Raw genomic sequence first — 22,191 nt, 5'->3', positions numbered from 1 at the left:
GATTCACAAGCATTGCAATTATGGTGTACATAATGACCACCGAACAGTTGTAGATTGCGTAAATCATTTACATCGCATTAGCGGCTTGTGACAATATCGGGTGGTGGGGCAAGGGCTGCAAGCGACTTTTTATCAACATGACGTCACAATGGCGTTTTGTAACGTAAACAAGTAACTTTATGATCGTCACATGAATTTCTCGACAACAGTGATTTTATCGTAGGTGCCGCGAGAGGTTTGCCGATGAGCCGTGGCTTGAAGTGTGATAACAAATGTTTTATTCATTTTGATTGATTATTTAACAAAATGTATGCGAACTAAGAATCGTCCCTATGCCACGAATCAATCATCGGGGCATCCTTAGTTGCATGCGTTATGATTTCGTGGTAGAGATTACGCAAATTGATTCTCCCTAGTTTTTCAGAGCCTGTCCGAAATTGTTTCGTATACGATCCTGGTGTGTTACGACCAGTTGATAGGCAACCAAAGCGGTAGCACCCGGCGTACGACCGGATCAATGGACAATTTCAAGGCTTTTAAGGACCTATAGTCGCTTTACCTCTAATTTTCGCTCCAAAGGCAACTGCGTAAACGACGTACGGAGCAACGATTCAACACGGTTCATGTTCGCACTTGACCTGACTAATTATCTGCAGAAATGACTAGAACTCGAGATATTGCGTAAGCGTAACAGGAAACGTCAACGAGTTCGGACACATACGCAATTGTTACCTCATAGATAGTTATCTCTCATATTGAATTCAAAGCATCATTTTGAATGGTCTTCGAAGAACAAAAGATAGCAGCCTTGGAAATTCGGTCTCGGAAGAACAGGATATTTTGACCTTGAAACTGGAGACTGTGACACAACACATACGGCTTACTGTCTATAGCAGTGGTTCTTAACCTTGCCTCCAGCGCCTCCCCCCCCCAAGGGGCGATTTGGATTTTGAAGGGGGCGGAAACGCTCAGGGGGCGATATGGGGGGCGCTGGGCTCATGGGGGCGGTAAGGGGGCGCTGAAGGAAAATGGCTTCGCAGTAGAAGGTGTAGTATAGCAAAACATATCAATAACGAGTTTTCAGAAGAAATTAACATTCGACAAAAAATGTCAAATCTCGACATTTTTCGGCGATGGTTGCTACATATGTTCTCTCAAAAATTACACTACAATTTTTGACGATTAATACCAGTTATTTACAATTTTTCGCACTGCGCGCGAACTACAGTTGCCAAATTTTTGATTATTGGTTACCTATCCCCCACGAAAAAATACGCACTATTTATTGAAAATTGAAATTGGCATTTCGGCGTCGGCCATTAGAACGCCGCGATACACGAAGACATATGACGTTTCGGCCAATATGGGACTCCTGGAGTGTGCCAAAACATCGTCAGTGAGAAAACCTTCGCTGAAAACAATTGCCCCCATGTTGACCGTAAATTTAGATATAAATATGTCTAATTATCCATATGTGCATAAATAGCTCGTGCCGAATTATCAGGTATTGACAATCTGAACCCCTCAGGACAAATAACATCCATCAAATAAAAATTATTTGCCATTGAAGAGATACCAATTTTAGTTTAGATACGTTTATGCGATTCCAGTATCTTTATACTTTATAGCCAGCGGATAGAAGGTTACAAAATGATAACATTCAACGAAGTAATTGTTATAACGGGCCTGTCTGAATATGCTTAATTATTAATTACGTGCCCTACATTTTCCAAGACAACAGCTCATTCAACGATACCGATGAATCCTGTTACGAGGGCTGAGAGGATAAAACAAATTATAGCGATTTATATATCCATATGCAATTACCAATATTCTTGACCGATTCGTTCATCGATTATAAAAAGCTTTCGCGCCTAGGCGACCAGGCCACTTATAACTTTGTTCAACATAGAAATCACGCGACGCGGGGTCTTTGGGAAGCCCCACAGAAGTTTGATCACCCTATCGAGGCCAAGGATCAACGTTTTTCGAGGGGGATAAGGTAGGGTTACCATATTTCAGAAACCCCAATTCCGAACACTCTTTAGCGCCCACTAGTGGATTTCAAAATGAGTTATGACATCACACTAGCAAAACTCTGCTCAGAGACCAGAGGTGCTGGTCACGATCCGGTTCAGGAGTGTGTGGCTGTGTTGCGTAACCGGGACTGAAAGCACATGTTTACAGCCTCCTCCCACCCAAATATACAATGATTTTGAGCCCACACTATAGGGTAATCGCTGCAACTTCTGAGGGGGGTGCTTGCTATATGAATCTGGTTTATATATGCATCTGATCGTTAAATTATTTGAATGAATTCTGTCAATAAGATTGGTCGTTTCATATATTACTATATAGCTACTGCTCTCCGCCCACATAAGAGTTAGTGATAGATCTGGTGGAGGATGGTGAGTTCGAAAATACAGGGTGCGTATAATTGCACATGGTTAAGTCATCATCATTGGTTTATTAGCAATTTTTATCAGTTCAATACACCACAAAAATGCGATACAATGAAAAGACAGGAAGATGTCGAAGCGACTTGGAGTATAGTCTATGGAATCATACATCCACCTTGGCCTAGGCCCTAGGCGATGTAAAGAGGAGGCATGCACACTGAATAACAGTAAAGAAGATAGTATAATCCTACCGATAAGATTGTTTATCAGCCTTATGCCGGTGCGCACCACGGAGCTTTATAAACACCCAACATCCAGTGTTTTCAAACCTTTTATGGTCGCGACTCCATCTCCAATTTGAAAATATTCCGTGGCCCAGATCAAAATTTGACGAGCAGATTACTAAAAGAAGTCAGCACCTTTGCCCAAACTTACTCACGGGCTATTTTGGAAGCTGATTATATTCTACATATTCGCAAACCACAGAATAAAGGCAGACGACCCCCCCACCCCACCCCGTTTGGAACCACTATCTTTAAATAAAGCATTTAAACGGTTTTAACGACCTCTAGGAATATACCGTTCTCCTATAATTGCGATTACAATTAGGTTTATTGCAGTAAATGAAGGTTGTTTTTATTTATATTTTATTGCGGTTTTGCGAGGGTGGTAGTCTCCATATTAAAATCCATAAATGTTATAGTAAATCGCGCGTAGCGCGAAGAAAAACATCATGAATTAGCATAAATATTCCCAAAAAATATTGTTTTTATGCTGATTTACGAAAAAATTATAAGCCTACGTCAAGTCTTCAAAATTCCGGACATTTGGCATATTTTAGAAATTCCTCCCGGACGGTAGTTTCAACAGTGAAATTCCGGACGTATGGCAACCCTAGGATAAGGAAGTGCTGTTGAGTGCTGTTTTGATTACTGTCCGTGCAATATGGGTTGGGGGGCGCTAGAACATGGAAAGTTTGGAAAGGGGGCGCTGGAAGAAAAAAGGTTAAGAACCACTGGTCTATAGGTATGCTGCGAAATCGCCGTTGGACAAATATTACCGAATAAATACGTGAATGAAAGCCGTAAACTGTATACTTTACACACACTATTACATGGCATCATCGATCGTTTCTGGTTTTCCATTGCTTAAATCCTCGTAATTCAACTAACTCTTGAGTGCGAGTTGTCTCAAGTTGCTTATAAGCTATCTTGGTGCAAACAAGGTATGGAGTGGACGAAGACTTCGGAAATTGTTGTCAACAGGGCGGCCAGTTCCGCCAATTATTCCCACAATGGATTCGGTATCGGGATCACAAGCACTTCTTGGCGCTCCTTGGAGTCGGAGTAGGGAAAAATACTGGCTGGAGTCGTTGTCGGAGTTTATACAAACGCTCCCGACTTCGACTCCAAATACAAGTAATTTAATATGAAGTCAAGTACTTTCCAAGGTCTCTGAAAGTTGCCAAGAGTAAATAAATAGGCTTTGTATGTACCAGACATGGGGTGATTACTTCACGAATGTAATCGATTGCGATTACGATTACCTGCGAATCCCGCGATTACGATTACGATTACGATTACAGCAAAATCAGGAAGTAGTCGATTACAATTACGATTACATTTCAAAAGTAATCACGATTACTCACGATTACATTTGTTTTGCTTCTTAAAACTAATTTCAGAAGAGATATTGGAAGACAATATAAGGCTTGCGATGAAAAGGTCTAATGAGATAACAACTTTCTTTATAAATCATACTTCATTTGCTTGTTACGTCATAATGCACCCATTGCCCAACTCTATGCAGGACTATTCGTCGCACCCAACGATTTGCATTCTTGCCAGGTCCGTAACTGCCACACCCCAAACTCCCCAATAGGACTGGGAGCGAGCTCTAAGGGGGCTCAAAAGTATTTCGCAAATCAACATAAATTATTATAGAGTATTTTCAAGAGAGTAATTAACTTGAAAATTTTCTTTGAGCTTCGGGATTTAATGTCTCTAAATAGCTTGATTTTGAAAAGCATACCTCTCCCTCTCAAGAAAAAAAGCAAGCATAATTTATATGAGTAGGCATTTCGGGGGCGGTCATTACCCCGCCACGACACACCGAAAGACCTATGCAATTTCTGCCAACATGCAACTCCAACAAAGTGTGCTACCAAAGAATGACCTTTGTGCCAAAACTTTGGGTATGTGTCCATTGTCAGTAGCCGCGCTCTGTGGGCGTGACGAATAGTCCGGTCCTTCCAATCTGAGCCCCAACAATGCAAATGCCAAATTTTTGTATTTACTCGACTTGCACTCGAGTAATTTTGCATGACTCGAGACTAGAGCGGCCAAGACAGACATTGCATGCAACTTCGAATAGTAAAGTTACCACATTATTTGTATTTCGACTATCAGTCCTGATACTTGGAAATAGGGCCGTAAACTGTGAAAACTGATGAAAATCACATTATTATGAATACGAGCCATTCTATGTCACTCGAGCAGAGTTGAAAGAAGTTGGTTGAACCGGATTGATATGAAAACTGATATGTGAACATGAACATAACGACTTGGACTCGTACTCGAGTCAAACACTATGACTCGGACTCGTCCCTATACTAGCTGACTTGGCCTCGGAATTGACTCGGGGGTGAATTGAAAATGACGCGACTTGACTCGAGTCCAAACTATAAAAGTGAGATTGACTTGTGACTTGGAACATTGTGACTTGGTTACAACCCTACCAATACCAACGTTGGGAGTGGGGAACGAATTGCTGTTTTGGTCCTGATTGTGCCTACAAGCGACGCTAACACGGTGCATAAGCGGATGGCTATGGCGACAGGTATAAATTTCGAGTGAAGTATTGTGAAATAACGATTGGTGCCCGTTTCAAGTAGAGTCATATGTGAATAAGATAAAATGAACTTAAAATTCTTACACTCAAAACAGATAGGCTACTGAAAGCTGCCGTTACGAGAAACAGCAAAGAACGGCTCGGTTATGATATATCAGCAGCAGGTGATTTTAACCATCGTAATGTTTCATTTGACGAGTACAAAATTTCAAATCTTTGTCCGGTGTACGTACAATACATACGTATACTACACAGATAGGCCTACTGCTCGCCAAGCATCAACGGTCAAACTGCGTTTAACTAAGCATAGCCAAACATCAATACATAAGTTACTATTTGAAACTAGGAAGAGTGGTGATTATTATCTTGCTGCGAGGTAGTAGCGTCTGGGGTGTATTGATAACCTGATATACAGCATGGCTTATTTTCTTCTAACAATCACACAACAATGTACATCGAATATATATTTACTACGTGTGGATACTTCTTACGTAAGGACGAGCAAAGCTAATACTTCTGACGTAATAATGAGCAGTGGCGTTTGAAAATCAACCGTTTGCGCTATCCATAACCTGGTATAATATCTCTTCCTTGTTCACGAATGCTCGGTTATGTCATATTCATTGTACAGATAAAAAGTAATCGTTCTTTCACAAAGAAATCGATTAGATATGTGAAGTAGTCGATTACGATTACGATTACTTTGGATTTTTCTCGAATGTAATCGATTGCGATTACGATTACTTGAAAATGCTGTAATCATCGTAATCGATTACGATTACTAATCGCGATTACCCCATGTCTGATAATATTGGCATGATTGAAAAACTTCCTCATAATATTTGCAAATTGCCATTCAATGATACATCTTATTTGTGACCAACACAAAACGCCTGATGTAATTAGTCAAACGTTCGAAATTATACCTATTTATACTGTTAAAGAGTAGGACTATATGCATCGTCCAGTATTGTAAGGAGACAACATCACTTCTAAAATTGCTACAGATACAACCAAACATTGCTTCCCACTTTAAAAAATCAAACAAATTGTAGAAGTAACTTATCCACTTTTGTCGAACAAATAGTTCGTGTAGTTCATGAATATTTGACTGATTAATTCATGCAGACAGATTCTACTGCAGTTGGCTACTCCGTAAATTTCGATTGAGACCAGCACCGTTTATTTGTTTATAATAAGAAAGTGCCTGCTTGCCATCGGTGTATATATCATTTTGAATGAATCACACATATTAAAGTATTCGTGGCTTGTCTATGTTATGAAAACTTATAATGTATGTAAACAAGGAAGGTTATTTCGATTTGAATAAAGCCATGCTAATTGCACAGTGAAGACTTCGAGTAGCGTCACGTCTTGTGCGCCACGACACTAACTTCAGTAATGTGCATGTACCTTGCTTTTCGTAATCTTTCGGGTGACCACCACGCTCACGTTCTTTCACCATCAGTCTCACTCATCTTGCATGCGTGCGTATCATCGTCTCGACCGCCGACTTTTTTTGGCTCGGCTCAACTTCGCTCTGGGTACTTCATGCACTGCAATCGCAGTGAGATTAGCCAACACGTATGTGATAGGCTGAGCCTGGGTTCGAAACCACTTCGATTGGTGTCCTGACAATAGCGTCCTAGCCACCTGTGCCGCTCGCTTCTCCTGTTTTAGAGTTGATACCGTATCAAAATTTTGCGCCGGAAGTATTTTGAACAGAGGTAAATAGAGATGGTTAATAATGGCTGGTACTCAAGATGCTTAGTGTGTTAGTAATAAACACGATGTTGTTAAGTCGTATTGAAGCACTTAACACTGACATTAAGGTACGAAATTGGTAATGTTTCTAATAGACAGCCCGGAGACACATAGACGTTGGATATCGCCGTAGTCCCAACTTTTACTCCAAGTAGTTCGAAACATTGCGATGTTATAGATGGGGCCTCAATTGAGCTCAGCGCTTCGGAGACGAATGTTGCGAGACCACCTTTATGGACGGTATTTTCACTTCTAAATAGTTTGTGTCCGTTTAATTTTGGCGTGTATTTAGCAATAAGATAGATCTCCTGAAATACTATTACGTCCGGTTTATGATCAAGGGATGTCAGGAAATTTTCGAACTCGTAAAGTTTGTGGTAAATTCCGCGGCAATTCCATTGAAGCACTGCGGGTTGTTTATGCGTCATGACTGCGGGAAATTCCAGTATCTTCTTCCTGCAAATATTGGTCCACCAAATTAGATGAACCCTGGAGCGCGGTAGGGGAGATCTCATGTCCTAAATAGCTACTGGACACTTTTGCCACTATATTGAATATATATCACTGTTTCCACACTTGGACGCAGACATTGTTAGCTGAACAATTTGTGCAATCATTGCTAGCAGTTGTACTGTCTCGAGTTTCGGTACTTTATCATCATTGCTTCTGGTACAGTGCTCGCGGGGTTCAATGACACTTGTGGAGATGGTGATATATTTCCACATTGAAGATGTCTAAGATCGCCATAGTTTTGAGCGGGACGCGCGGCGGGACCGCGAACTTTCCTACAATTTGTGGTAGAGTGGCTGCCTTGTGAGCATACGAAACTGCACTGTTTTCACTTTGAATATTTGTTGCTGCTGGTTGCGTGCGGTTGAAGGTCCTAGCTTCGTCATATGTCATGTTCGAGCGTTTTCTTACGACCTGAATCTTGGCCTCTTCTCTATACGTCGAACATCCTGTGTAGGCGGCACTGTGCGAATCGAAGCCTTGATCTTGATCGGTATGTTGGTTTATGTTACGGTGTCCTTGATGTGGTTACATTCTCCTTGATGTGATGGTATTTGTTTTACCTGCCCTGGATTATGGGATTTTATAGCAATATCTCCTGACGGTAAGGGTTTTGTTTCGTCGTTAACTGCCTATAAGGCAGTGGTTCTTAACCTTTTTTCCTCCAGCGCCCCCTTTCAAAAATTATCATGCTCCAGCGCCCCCTCCCCCACCTCATATTCTAAGGACTGTAGACAATTCATGAGAGGGAGGGCCGTAACTGAACTTCGTCAGCCCCCCTAAAACGATTGTCTTGGGCACCCATAGCGTGAAAAACCAAACTCATGAGGGCTTCGCCCCCCCCCCAGAACCGCGTCGCGTGATTTCGATTGTTAGCAAAGATTATGTGGTCTGGTCGCCCTAGGAGCCAAAATTTTCCATAATTCATGAATGAAATAGGTTGTAATTGCTTATATATGTCCCTTAGGGTTGTCCAAAATTTGGAAAATCTTACAAATCCTCCGTTGTAATGTCTTATTCTATAGATTATTGATAAAAAAACGACACGTGGGTCAATAAAAGCTCACCGGAAGGCCGTTACGATTTCGTGCAAAGCGTTTGAAAGTAGCTGCCGAAGAATGGGCGTGCCACCGACCATAGACCGGCGAGAAGACTAGTAATCACGAAACCACAGCTCCTAATTGGCTAATCGGCTATGCTCCAATGACCACCGCAGCACCCGCTTGCTGTTTAGGTGATCAATGAGTCTGCTACCGGCAACGATTGCGAAAGCGCATTGTGTGTAAGTTGCGAGATAATGATTTAGGATTGATTCAGGGTATGTTGAGGTACGAAAGACATGATGAACAAACTACAGCTGCATTGTCCCTATAAACTTTTTTTCCTCTCAGCCCACGTAATCAGATTTACCAGTAGCGCTGAGTGAGCTGTTGTATTGGAAAATGAAGGCCACGTAATTAATGATTGAATATATTCGGGCGTGCCCGTTGGTACAATTAGATAGTTACATGTTATTTTGTTACCTCCTGTGTGCTATATAGTCAAAAGATATTGAAACGCATAAACGTATTAAATTAAAGTAAGCACACGATTCAAAATTAGTGTTTTGTCACTGACAGATAATTTTCTCTGATGGATGTTATTTGTCCTGTAGGGTGCGGATTGCGACGACATGATAATTCGGCACGAGCGGTTTGAGCATCTGTGGACCATTAGACTTATATACATCGAAGTTTACACTCAACATAAGGGCAATCCTCTTCGGCTAAGGTTTTCTCGCTGGCGATCGTCATGACACACTTCTCGGAGTCCCATATTCACCGGTACTTCATATGTCTTCGTGCATCGTGGCGTGGTAATAGCCGACGCCGAAATGCCAATTTCTCTTTTCTATAATTATGCGTATTCTTCCGTGTGCGAGTCGTCAAACCATGATGTTTAATTTATGTTCATTCACCGAAATAGTTTAGGGCACCCTTCTAGCTTACCGATTGGGGGTTTGGGTTGCAGCAGTTTCGGTCTTGGTAACAGGTTCAGTCGGTCTGTTTGGGACTTCGGTATTGTGAATATTTCGCGCTTTATATCTGCTCACATTTAATTTAGTACTGTACCCAGTTTTAATTTTAACACGAATGTATTCCAAATAAAGCAATCATATTACATAAAGTTAATGTGAGGTTGTGAACCACAACACGAGATAGCATCATGCTTTACGATACGATGAAGAAATATTCTGGCGATTTAATTTTGTAGCTCTCAAATACAAGTATATTCAGTTATTCATTTCGTGCTCAAAGTTTCAAAACTTATTTTATTTACAAGGGGCTCTCACTATCAAAAGTGATATACAGTGCCTCCTTCGATTTTCACACGCTGTGCGCTGCGGGATATATTACCTAATGCGAAACATTTTGTTAAAAATAACCTTAGCAAGTGTGACGGCAGTATTTTAAATATTGGGGAATTGGCGATCTAAAAGTACACGCAATTGATTTTTTATGAGACATAATAACCCGCTATATTCATGAAAACATATGTAGTAAACATCGTCGCGTAGCGGGACCAAAAATTTCGGGATATGACATGTTTTGTGGAATGTTAATTTGTTCTGAAAACTCATTAAGGATATGCCCTACTACCATATCATCTACGGCGAAGCCATTTTTCTTCAGCGCCCCCCATATCACCCCCTGAGCGTTTTCGCCCCTTTCAAAATCGCCAGCGCCCTTTAGGGGGCAAGGTTAAGGACCACTGCTATAAGGGAATGCAGAGCCCTGATTACCTGGGTGGGATGGTAGATAGCGGGATATAGCCTACGTCTATCTTGCCCGTATATTATGATCTGAATCTCGGTTCTACCGTCAAGAGTTGACTGTTGAGGTGTATTTACGGCAGAAGTCACCGATTCGGCTGCTGAATACGATGCCATGGTTTGGGTTGAAGTCTTTTTATAACCACCATCACTGGCCGTTTGGGCGCAAGAAGCTGTAGAATTTCTATTGTTAGCCGGTCGGAAGGTCCGATGGTCAGGAGGGGGGGATATAGAAGCATATCCCCTTGCTGGAACCTTAACGTTTGAACGCGATGTGCTGTCGTCGCTATCGGATGAGACGGGGTCTGTCGCTTTACGCTTTTCTGAAGATTTTACGCTTTTCTGAAGATAGCCGACCATCTTCTACTCTAATGGTAGTGAGGAGGCAACGATATCAGACAGATATCGTCTCGAGCTGACACTACACCATTACACTAGTAAAAGGAAAGATATTAATTTAATGTAATTTAAATCGTAATGTAGAACCTCTTGGTACCCGAGGCTCAATAAACTAATTACCTGGCGCGAACAAGAGACCTCCGCACTCGACGAGGGTCTGAAGCGAACTGAACTTATCGCATATAGTATATTGACTCAGATGAGACTCATGTACGCTATAACTTACTGCTCAAATTACCCGAATTAGTATCCATCCGTACAATATATCTGTAAAAGGCAATAGTCGTTGGTTGAACTGAACTGTCAGTCAAGAGCTCACTCAGGATGCATTCGTATTATCAGCTACAGCCAGTTAAGTATACATTGTAGGCTGCTATCCGTAGACCACAGACTTGCCGTATATTATCGCAGACTACCGGTCCCTAAAAACCTCCCACACCATGCAGATCTCGTGAAAGTTCTGTTTTAGCATATCGCAATAAGCAAACGGAAAGCCTGTCAGTTGCTAGATATTCATATTTGTTTAAAATTGAAATTCCACGTCCGCAAAATCAGTCACCTTTATTACACCCTTGATAGAAAATCATGAATTCGACGACCCCATTGCCATTGCAATTAATAACTGAACTACAACTGCTATAAGATGATATTTCCTTCAACCATCACAGATTGCTTACGGACGGAATATGTTTGAAGATGTAGCTCTTATTGGGTCTGACGTCATCTATAATGACAATAAGACGTAACTAACTACATGGATTTGTTCTCGCGCCGAAACCTTGTATCTTCGTAGAATTGTCAAATTCGGTTCTCGCATATTACTCCATGCGCAGTGTACGTATGTATGTTATTCCATACACCATGATTTCCATTTGAAGAATCTCTTTTCACTTCAAGAAGAAGGTACTCGCTTGATGATGAAGATCGCGGGTAAGATGGATACCATTTGAATTGACTTCGGTCAACTGCAACTGCAATTCCAGATCTGTACAACACATTCGATGTCTGTCAAAAAGAGAAAGAATGAAATCCGGAAAATTACCAGTGTATTTTAGAAAGATATTGTTCGTATTATTTGAATCAATGATGTAACCATCTCCAATTATTGATTTCATCAGAACAGATGTCGTTGATCTTGATAGCAGATCGTATGTCGTATCGTATTTTGATATATTTTAAGACAGAATAATGACTATTATCACCAATGTTTTGTATATATATTGCCAGTAAGGGTAAACCAGTGCTCGTCAACTTTTATATTTGATCAACCCTAGACGTTGTTGTTATGAACTGGTTGAACTGGAGATCATTTTTCCTCAGTATTTTTATAAAAAAATATCGCTTTTTAGTATGTGTAGTGTATCTTTGTCGTACTGGTGCACTCTCGGATCAGTGGTGAAATTCAGCCGGTTCGTACCGTTTCTATAGAACCAGCCATGGAATTCTAAACTAAGCGAACCGGTTAGCATTACAGGCTACAATCAGTGCTGATAATCATCACACTTGTGATTGATCGGACTGACAAAAATTTGAATCCAACCACTGCCTAGGATGCACCATGCACAGTAGTTGATCCCCTATAAATTCAGGTTAGGCACATTATGATTTTATTGCAGTTGTAATGCCGCCAATCCGTTGTCCTTGCATTTTGCTTGTCACTGCTTGATGAGTGACTACTTTGCTAAGTTGAAAAATTAAACATACGGGTGATACTGACAACTCATCATCCGTCGGAATCCTTCTGTGCACAAGCGAATATGCCTAAGCAACTACGTACCGACGGATCATACTTCATTCCCAGATACAAGTCAACGTAAGACGAGCCTTGTGGCATAATCCTCCGAACCAAGTTCTCTACGGCATTTTGTTGAGCTATATCATGAAATTCAGCCAATAAAGCTCCATGTTTGGCACATTCTGCTACTGCTCTCTCGTAATTCGTAATATCCCTTGATGATGAGAGATGAGGAACAGTGAAACATATTCCAGTTAGAAGCAGCCCTCCTTGTTTTATGCAGTCAGAGTCAATTTCTGTAAAACGGCACATATAAAAGCACTGTTCATTCACCTCAATGTCGTACAAAGATTTGCAGAAAATTGTTATGTTCTTAGTTTCTACTACATCGCTGCACTGTGGTAATTAGAGAAAATAGAAATATATTCCGATGCCATCAATTTGACTGCTGTAAACGCACATACGTTTTGATTACACCGATATCGTTTAGAGTTGACACAGTGAGCTACACGTGTAGGCAGGGCCGAAACTGTCGCAGCCAAAATCCCCAATTTGTGTTGGGCTCAATTGGACAGTCCGTGGGCATATATAGCATGCGACACTTCGGCACGCGACAATTGGCCAGGTGACATAAATTACGGGTTAGGGGTGGGTTAGGGTTGGATTTAGGGTTGGGTTAGGTTAAGGCTTGGGGTTAGCATATATATAGGGGTTCATTTCAGGGCTATGTCTCTGGTTAGGGTTAGTTTGTGGGCTATAAAGTGACGCATGCTGAAGTGTCCCATGCTCAACTGTCGTTTTCCATTGTGTCGCATGCTCATATGTCGCGCAACCCAATTGGACACACCAGAGTTGCATTTAAAACAAAAATCCATTTAAAACGAACATGTTTGAAACATGGCTCTCGTTTAAAACATGGTATTATTGTTCCGTTGTTTTAGCCATGACGTCACAGGCGTTTTGCATTGACAATTGAAAATATAGGGTAAATATGGCTCCTTCGACGAAAGGCTTCCGTACGCTGCCATAAACAGACTAAAATATCTTTAACCAGGACTATATCGTTATGCAGCATTTTACGGTCAGCGGTCTTCATTATCAGAACACCCATTCCGTGCCAATGATCCATATCTATACATGCTATAACTCTTGAGCCGACGAGGATTTCGAGGATTCCAGCCACCCGACATCGTATATGTCGACTATATTGGGTGCAAATCGTCAGTAGGCTCAAAATACATGTTTTTTCGAAAGTATTTGCACAAATATGGCATAATTAGACGGCGTTTGCAAACAAACACAATTTTTAAAAGGAATCTGTTTAAAACAATGTGTAAAATGTTTTACACAAACTGTTTTAAAACGCAGTTTGTTTTAAATGCAACTCAAGACACACCAAGGCGTATGAGGTTACAGCCAGCATGCCACTCCAGGAAGTGGATCGACATTCCATAACCTACCTGTTGTTAAGACTGAGAGATTTCTTGTAAGTTCGGCGATCGTTGAAGTTATTCCTTCCAAGTCTTCAATTCAATCGTATTACTAATACAGTACGGCAAGTATAATAAAATTCATGGATACACATAATCTTACAATTCCCGACTTCGATCGCAATGGCTTCTTTTATCCTTTCGTAGTCTACTGTTCCCGGTGGGCCATCGTTTCCTGGCATACCATCTGGCCCAGGGACACCTGGTGGACCCATCTTTCCAAGAGCTCCTTGATGCGGGCTATAGCGTGATTCGGCTTCAGAATAACGGCTTTCTAAGAAAGCATCTTCAATGTTCTTGCAAACAAGATGCTGTTGGTTGCTCGACACTGTGCTCGTACACAGTGCAAGTAACGGAAGAGACCTCCAGATATGGTTTAATATCATTATGCAACTCTATGAAACAGTAAATATTATTATATCGAATATTATGGTTGCTTAGAACAGTGAGGTCGATATATCATTATCATGCATGTACGTATAATTAATAATGCATGGTTCCATAACAGACGATACTCCGTTCATGCTGACGTTCAACCCTCCGTGTGATAAATATTTGCTATTTCTCTCTAACACACCAGGCATAGTCAGTTTATGAAACATCTTTATGCATCCTAAATATAAGAACGTAAAATCACAAAACTGCACTATCAATTATATAGCTATGAAGACAGAATGCTGCGTGGTCAATTCTGCAGAATTTCGTCCAATTGCATCAGTAGCCGGTTTCGTTCAATCTGACACTGCATTTCGGGTCCAATTTTGGCTGACATCGCTTGAGCGAGATGCATTAGATACCAAACTGGTGTTAACAGCAGTGCGCGATCGAGGCAGCGAGCTGGCATCCATTCACTGCGATTTCAGATTACTCAATACTTATATAAAAGCATTATTTCAGAGCTATTAATTACAGGCCAGCATCATTGTGAATTCACAATTCGTGATGCGAGATTCAAAAGCACTGTGCTTAAAGCACTACACTGGTATATGCCAGTGTTGGGATGACTCGAGTCATGACTTGACTCGAGTCACTTTGCAAAAATGACTTGACTTGACTTGACTCGACGCTTCAAAAATGCAGATTGACTCGACGTGACTCGAAGCAAAATTTACGAGTCAATTTCAAGTCATCAAGTAATCGATGTCGACTAGATAGCCGCATCTTTTGTAAGTTCGGATTGTTGACCGATCCCTCAATGATTGTGCGTTTTACCGAGCCCTGATTGTGACATCACTAATGAATTGATCGTTAACGCAGTGATCGGAGATGCTTTAAATCGAACGAATATCGTCCATATACGTTTATAATTGTATATCATGTATATATATGTGGGTAGGGTATTGCTCCATATCATTTTATTTAACTTTCTGATGCTTCATATGCTATCCTATATTTTGGCTGATAATTATAGATCAGGGATGGGCAGAGCTGCTTCACGCGCGAGCCGCATATCAAAAATCGTTGCCTTAAAAGAGTCACTACTCAAAAACTTATATATACTAATTTATTTCGTCACAAGGAAATGTTGGGTATCGAATGAAGTTTATTATTGTGTGGTATAAGACGATGCGTCTCCACATAGGCTGAAAGGTGTTTGAAATCGGGCTGATATGACGCCATAAACAGTGCGGAACTCGGTAATCATAATACTTCGAAAATATTTCTTTTTTGGGTAACTCTTGGCAATTAAGGTTTTGGTGTTTCGTTTCGTAATGACGTTTGAATTCTAACTTTGTGATTATTAGTGGGCGAATCTTGACGGAAAAGGCACAGTGGCTTACGGTCATTATCACCGAATGCACATTGCACAGTGCACACTCATTGAAGAGCCTCAATCAAAGACTCAAAGATCAGCATGCGGTTCGCGAGTCGCAGTTTTCCCACCCCTGTTATAGACTGAAGCTATACTTGCGTAGTTTGACATTTCTACGTATGCAAGAGCGATAGAGCGCATTCTTGCGTGTATAATCAACTCTTTATTCGTTCCTCGATTCAAAATGAATGGGGACCCCATCTGTATGTAAAACAGTTAGCAAAATGCAATGACCTTGAATCACGTATCGTAGGCTACTTTGAAAATTCAACTTGACTCGACTAGTGACTTGACTCGTGACTTGACTTGACTTGACTTGACTCGACTTGACTCGAGTCACCTCCAAAAATCGGGTGACTTGACTTGACTCGAGTCACCTTTGAAAATCGAGTGACTTGACTTGACTCGAGTCAAAATCTGCAATGACTCGAGATGACTCGTGACTCGAAGGTAGTGACTTGATCCCAACACTGGTATATGCGCTGGCATCGCTGATTGATATGCCTAAATTGGATACGCGAACTATTACAATAAACTTTGACATGATCATACAAAAGTTGATGTCATCATGAGTTGATAATGACATTGATGGTCAAATAAATGAGTTGTTTCATAGTTGGTATTCAATCATTGGGGTTGCGATGTATTAATCTTCATTTGTAGAGTAACGATAAATATTCAAAGGCTATAATTTCAGTGAATAAGCGTTCCTGCTAGAGCTATAGATTCAAAATATGAATGAAATGCGGTGAAATCTGCATCAAAATATCCGTTTGCAGTCTGTGCGCAACGTAGTCATAGGCCCTTTTCATACCGGATTTACGAAACTCTTTCGGGAACACGTTCCGAAACAGGCTATGTTCACATAGAGAAAAAATTACCTTAACAGTTCCGGGAAAAGAGCGCGTTAATACCTATTTAGAGTTACCGCGAACTTATGTTCATACAGGTCGTTTTTTCGGTAAATTCGCGGGAAATTATGGTCAGTATGAACGCGATTCTCCGTAAGTGTTGATAGTTACGAAACCATGTCTGTGGGGTGTTCCAGTTGTAGTATGCTTGTGGAAAACGATGTGGGAGAGGCATATTCGTGAGATGCGGAGAAGTTGGCTCCAACTTTTAGCTATGGGATGTTGCGGATATGCCTTTTCGATGTGTATGGGGCTCTATACTCAATATACCAGCATCAGTAATAGAGCCCGAGCATGTTTCTGGCTTGTATATTATCAACCGAAGCTGAGAGCAGAAACTGAAAGCCAGCAAAGAGGATAGAGTCCTGGAATGAAAAGAACCACCGATCACATCTGCGTACGACAAATTCAGTTTATCTTTGTGATTGCTGTATAATGGTTTGGGTAAATCTAATCTTATGTACACTGTACAGAGAAACCAGGGAATTCGAGAAATCCGTGAGAGAAACATTTGGTATACTCTGCCGGCGACGAGCTTCGAGACCATAACGAAAAGCAGCCAGCAAATTATACGAACTCAATTTCTCTTGCTTGCTGAGTAGCTGTCGCTCTTTGGAGGCTAGCCAATGAAGCCAATCGTTTATAGATCCAGGTAAACATCAGATGTATTTTAAAGAAGGCAACTGTCACAAGTTGATTTTAATAAAAATAATTGCTGGTGCCTAGTAGGGCTAGCCACAATGATTCGAGTACTCAAATCTGAATCGAGTATTAACTTTATTGATTCGAGTCGAGTAATAAAATACTACTTTTCGAGTACTGAAATTATACTGAAAGTTGTTTTACTAACGAGAATTATACTGTAGTTTTGATACTATTTTCCACTGAGTAAGCCTTGAAACCTTGATTGGCCGTGTCGAAACATACGAGACATAGTACAAAGCTACGAACGTTGCTGGAAATAACACATTTCCGAAGTCATGTTCATCCCAACCCTGTTAGGCATTGCAATGAAAACGATATGGTCGAAAAAACACCAAAGTATTTCCAATGTGACGTACAATAGGCGTTATGTTCTTTATGGTGGCATAAAAGGTAGCCTACACATTTGAATTTTGGCATAGTACATTGTGTTGTGATGTCATCATGATGAACTCGACTTGGGACTTGGGACTTGGTTACAACCCTGCTCACTTATTAAGACTGAAATTGCTGAAAATGAGACCAAATTTGTATCTTTTTTGTAGTGTAGTCAGACATGTACATTAGGGCTGTTCAAAAATAACTTTTTCTTCTGGATTCCAGCCATTCAGGCATTGAATTGTCAGGTTACCCTAAAAAACTCTGCGCACCAAATTTGGTTTAATTCTATCAAGTATAAGGCTCCGCAAATCCAATAAAAAAATTTAATTTATAATGGAAAATTACAAAAAAAAAATTTCAAATTTTTCGTCAGCCCCATGAAATTGTTGAACTGTCTTCAGAGCAGGGCTTTGGAGCCGGAGCCGGAGCCCGGAGCCGGAGCCCCGGAGCCGTGCATTTTCACCGGAGCTGGAGCCGGAGCCGGAGCTCTACATAAAATTCAGCCGGAGCCGGAGCCGGAGCTGGAGCCCGTTATTTGAGGAGTAGCTCCGGCTCCGACATATTTCATAAGATGCTATTATATATGCAACAACCACATCTGCTGATTTATCATTATTGAACAGCAGGCCAAAATTTTAATGCTGTGCACAGCAATGGCATAGAGTAAAGTGAGTTCCAGTGCAACTAGGGCTGGGCACAATGATTCGAGTACTCGAATCTGAATCGAGTAGTAATTTTATTGATTCGAGTCGAGTAGTAGAAGACGAATTTTTCGAGTACTGAAATTATACGCTCCTTGCAACTGAAAGTTAATTTTCTGACGAGAATTATAGTTTTGATACTATTTTTCACTGAGGAAGCCTTGAAACCTTGATAGGCCGTGTCTCAGCATAACAGGCACAGTACAAAGCTACGAACGTTACTGGAAATACCACATTTCCGAAGTCATGATCATCCCACAACATTGTTAAGAAGTGCAATGAAATCGATATGGCCGAGAAAATACCAAAGCATCTACAATGTGACGGATAACAGGCATTACGTTCTTTGTGGTGGCATAAACGGTACATATTTGGACTTCAACATTGTACATTCTGTTGTGACGTCATAATGAGTGATACTCGATTACTCGACTCGACTCGAAGCATATTACGTGATTCAGAATCGAATCACTCAGGTACTCGATTTTGCCCAGCCCTAAGTGCAACAATGATGTTATCAACAATTGACAAGTATTCATTATGACTCACAAGCCGGCACGGCGGCACCTATGTCTTCGTTGCGTCATCGGATGTTACTGACGGCTGACAGACTCTAGATTACTATAGATAACTAACCTATGGGGTAGATTAATAATCTATATAGACCAGGAATGGCCAACCTTTTTGGCTAAAAGGGCACATGCAATTGACGAACGAGTGCGCGGTCCACTAGCCGCGCCAAGCGGGTAAAATTTTCAAAGTTTATAAATAAACTAGGTCAATAATATTATTACTTGAGTATATTGCGGGTCTACTGTATACCGCCCGCTAGGCTCAGTTTGCAAGGACACGACTATTCGGCGTCTGGCCACATCGATATCGAAGGTCTCCGATAATATGCAACAATCATTTTGTGCCTACATTTCACCGTTGACGATCTTTATGCGAGCGCAAACGCGAAAAGACTTTCTCCCGTAATTGCGAATACAGTTAGACTCAATCGGATAAATTAGGCGTTTATTTTCATTTTCAGTAGGGGGTAGGCTACCAAGCAAGAAATCGTGTGACAATTAAACACGCGAAGCGTGAAGAAAAATTTCACTACCATTTTAGTTTATTGTAATGTACGACGACTTACTGAAAATGTGACTGGACCCTGGATCTGCCAAAGCGTCGGAACTGATATTTTAGTCATCAACATCCCAAGTGTCGCAGCCAGACTTGTAATTTTTGGTTGACATTGCAAGTTCACAATCTGAGCAATTCATTTTTGATAATATAATAGGAAATTACCTCGCGGGCTGCACAAACCCCTCTCGCGGGCCACATTCGGCTCGCGGGTTGGTCACCCCTGATAGACAGGCCCATTCGATAATTTCAGAGCCGGAGCCGGAGCTGGAGCCGGAGCAGTGGTAGTAATGCGGCTCCGGAGCTGGAGCCGGAGCTAATGTATGATAGAAGAAAGCTCCGGAGCCGGAGCTGGAGCAGTTTAAATTTACGGCTGCTCCAAAGCCCTGCTTCAGAGACGATGCAAAACAAATTTGACTCAATTCCAACTAGTAGAAGCGGAGTTATTGGAGTTTTTCGTAGATAATCCGCGGATCCAGGGTAACCTGACAATTTATTGCCTGAATGGCTGGAATCCAGAAGAAAAAGTTATTTTTGAACAGCCCTAATGTACATCAACCTACTCATTTAGTTAGTTTTAGTTACTAAAACCTCATTTAGTTAGTTTTAGTTACTAAAACTAAGTAGTTCTAGTTGTGGATTTGAAAAAGTGAATAGTTTCTGGTTCTAGTTGCGGATATTTGAAAGTGAAAATGAGTAGTTCTAGTTCTAATTGCAGATTTTGAAAAGTTGATAGTTCTAGTCCAGGGCCGGCCAACCCATGGCCCGCGAGTTAATTTCCGAAATTAGTATTATCAAAAATGGATTGCACAGATTGTGAACTTGCAAGGCCAATCAAAAATTTGATTAGTTTGGCCGCAACACTTGAGATGTGATGACTGAAATATCAGTTCTGACGCATTGGTAGATCTATGAGCCAGTCACATTTTGGTAGATCTTCGTACACTACAATAAAGCAGAATACTTTGCGATAGATTTATCAAAAGTAGAAATTTTCTCCACGCTTAGCGCAACATCTTTGTCACTCGATTTCTTGCTTTTAATATTGTTACCCCTTTGTGAAAATGAAAGAACGCCTAATGTATCAGATTGAGTGTCTAACTATATATATTTACGACCTTGCGACCTCCCGTTTGCGCTTGCAGAAAGACCGTCGACTATGAAACCTATAGGCACAAAATGATTGACGCATGTTGGACGAAGCTTTCGATATCGATATGTCCAGGTGCCGAATAGTCCAGTCCTTGCACACTGAGCCCAGCGATATACAGCAAGCTTGCAATATAGTCAAGTGACAATATTATTAATTTATCAACTTCAAAACATTTTCGCGCTTTGTGGATAAAAAATTACCACAGCAACATTTGTACCAAACATTCATTTGCTGCATTCAAGTTTTTCAGGATGACGTCATGATTGGGAGCCAGAGGGTTCCGTACTAGCCTACATAACTGATGACGCAGCCTATCTCTTTCAGCCCCGGCTCATGAAGCCTTTTCCCTGAAACACAAACAGAGCATAAGCTAAAGCTAATTTCAAATATGTCATATATATTTCCTTTCTGCTGCCCTTAAAATTCACAATTGCTTTTTCAGAAACTTAGCGGTCGACTGAAGGCGCGGTGTTTGGCTTAGCTCAGAAACTGCAATCCGCTAAGGCCAGAATGATACAGAGGATGGTATACGCAATGAAGACAAGACCTGGTGGTGATCCAAGTATCGCTGGCCCAGACGTCGGAAATGCCCTGTGTGACTTTCTCAATAAACAATGCTCTTGCTTAACCAGAGTGTTTGTGCTGTTTCATTTTATTCATGAGAGAAACTATAACTTTATGCACACTTGCACAGTTCCACCTTTTTCATCAGTTTCCTTCATCTAGACCTGCGAAAAGATCAGATTAAGTTACACTTGCCTAACATTGCACAACAAAGGAATGACTAGGTTGTAACAAGAAAATGAAGGCATAGGTGAAAACCAAACTATGGCTTGGATGATGTTCGATGGTTCACCAGCTCGTTGGTACAATTTCAATTTTGGTTAGTGATTCAGAGCGAAGGACATCATTCTCTGCTGTGCTGCCACTATCAAAGCAGATGTTACTAAATCCCCTTCTTTTCAGTAGGCGTATGACGATGACTAACCGACGCACAACGTATCCGTGGTTAGAAACTTGCTTTTGATTTAACAAATTTGGTAAGGGTTAAGATCACCTACCAAATTAGTGTTGAAGTCCTAAAGTTTTCAGGCAACTCACCCAATGCTGCATCATTTGGAGATGGTGTTCTACCTTTTTAGCCGTGCTCTGTTAACAAAACCACAGAAAAAAGAAGCTGACTAGTAGTCAGTGACTACGTATTGTGAGCATACAGAATATAAATCCAAGAATAATGCATTCCCAACGCCATTACACAAGAAGATCAAAATGCCGCAGGTAGCTGACCTCGAAATACAAGCAGCCTGAATGAACAGCGCTTTACCGTAACTAAAAGTTTGATTGACAGCGTTCCGGGAACCCAGCTGCGCCATTCGTGTTCATACTCAGTCGGTCCCGTAAAAATCTCCGGAAATAAGCGCGTTCATACCGCCCCGAAAACCC

At 41.1% G+C, this 22,191-nt stretch overlaps 1 long non-coding RNA gene across 1 annotated transcript; it reads left to right on the top strand.

Annotated features, from left to right (window-relative positions):
* Positions 1-16,701: 16,701 nt before the first annotated feature.
* LOC145437006 (uncharacterized) lies at positions 16,702-21,381 on the top strand. The gene is made up of 2 exons (XR_013914533.1): positions 16,702-17,335; positions 21,191-21,381. It is a non-coding gene; the product is annotated as an uncharacterized LOC145437006 (long non-coding RNA).
* The last annotated feature ends 810 nt before the right edge of the window (positions 21,382-22,191 follow it).

The sequence above is a fragment of the Botryllus schlosseri genome, chromosome 4 (assembly GCF_051294905.1).
Source record: "Botryllus schlosseri isolate E-star chromosome 4, Bs_hap1, whole genome shotgun sequence".
In the NCBI taxonomy this organism is placed as follows: domain Eukaryota; kingdom Metazoa; phylum Chordata; class Ascidiacea; order Stolidobranchia; family Styelidae; genus Botryllus; species Botryllus schlosseri.
Note: the sequence above shows the minus strand (reverse complement) of the source record. Positions and strands in the feature narration are given on the sequence as shown.